This window comes from Apium graveolens, chromosome 5 (assembly GCF_009905375.1).
Source record: "Apium graveolens cultivar Ventura chromosome 5, ASM990537v1, whole genome shotgun sequence".
In the NCBI taxonomy this organism is placed as follows: Eukaryota; Viridiplantae; Streptophyta; class Magnoliopsida; order Apiales; family Apiaceae; genus Apium; species Apium graveolens.
The window spans coordinates 93,328,076-93,329,054 of NC_133651.1; the positions used below are offsets into that span (position 1 = coordinate 93,328,076).

General features: G+C 43.1%; 1 non-coding gene across 1 annotated transcript; it reads left to right on the top strand.

Moving 5' to 3' along the window:
* The first annotated feature begins 551 nt into the window (after window positions 1-551).
* LOC141662268 (small nucleolar RNA R71) lies at window positions 552-658 on the top strand. Its single transcript, XR_012550391.1, has one exon. It is a non-coding gene; the product is annotated as a small nucleolar RNA R71 (small nucleolar RNA).
* The last annotated feature ends 321 nt before the right edge of the window (window positions 659-979 follow it).

Genomic DNA, 979 nt, shown 5'->3' on the forward strand with positions numbered 1-979 from the left:
GCTGAACTTGCTGCCTTGGAGCATATTACGATTGCTGAAAACTAGGGGGGTTGTACTGCTTAGCTGGGTACTGCTGATAAGGCTGTTGAACCGCATTCTGAGCATTACTCCAGCTGAAATTAGGATGATTGCGGTTGTTGGGATGATAAGTGGCTGGCACAGGTTGCTGAGATCGCTGAAAGTTGCTCACGAACTGAGCTGATTCACTAGAAATAGCACACTGATCATTTTCATGGGCACCAGCACAAAACTCATAGACACTAGAGATTTGATTAACTCCATAATTGTCCAAAGTGTCAACCTTCATTGTCAAAGCCTTAAGTTGGGCAGCTATAACAGTTGCTGCATCCAACTCTAGAATTCCTGCTACTTTTCCCTGAGTCAGTCTCTGAGAAGGATTTTGTTATTCATTAGCAGCCATCAGTTCAATCAATTCATAAGCTTCATTATAGCTCTTAGCCCACAAGGCTCCTCCTAATGCTGCATCGAACATGGGTCTAGAAGTAGCACCCAAACCATTATAGAAACAATTTATAATCATCCAATCAGGCATGCCGTGGTATGGGCAATTCCTTAGCATCTCCTTCTATCGATCCCAAACCTCACACAGAGATTCGCCAGTTTGCTGAGCAAACTGAGTAAGAGCATTCCTGATTGCAGTAATCTTCGCCATAGGGAAGAATTTAGTGAGAAACTTTTGAGCGAGATCCTCCCATGTGGTGATAGACCCTGGGGGTAGAGAATGTAACCAGCAATTTTCTTTATCCCTTAGAGAGAATGGGAAGAGTCGCAGCTTGATAGCATCTTCAGTCATACCATTGAACTTGAAAGTGTCGCAGATCTCGATGAAATCCCTGATGTGCATGTTAGGGTCTTCAGTAGGAGAACCCCCAAACTGAACTGAATTCTGTATTATCTGAATCATGATTGACTTAATCTCAAAAGCGTTAGCCAAAATGGCCGGTCTGATAATTCTTAA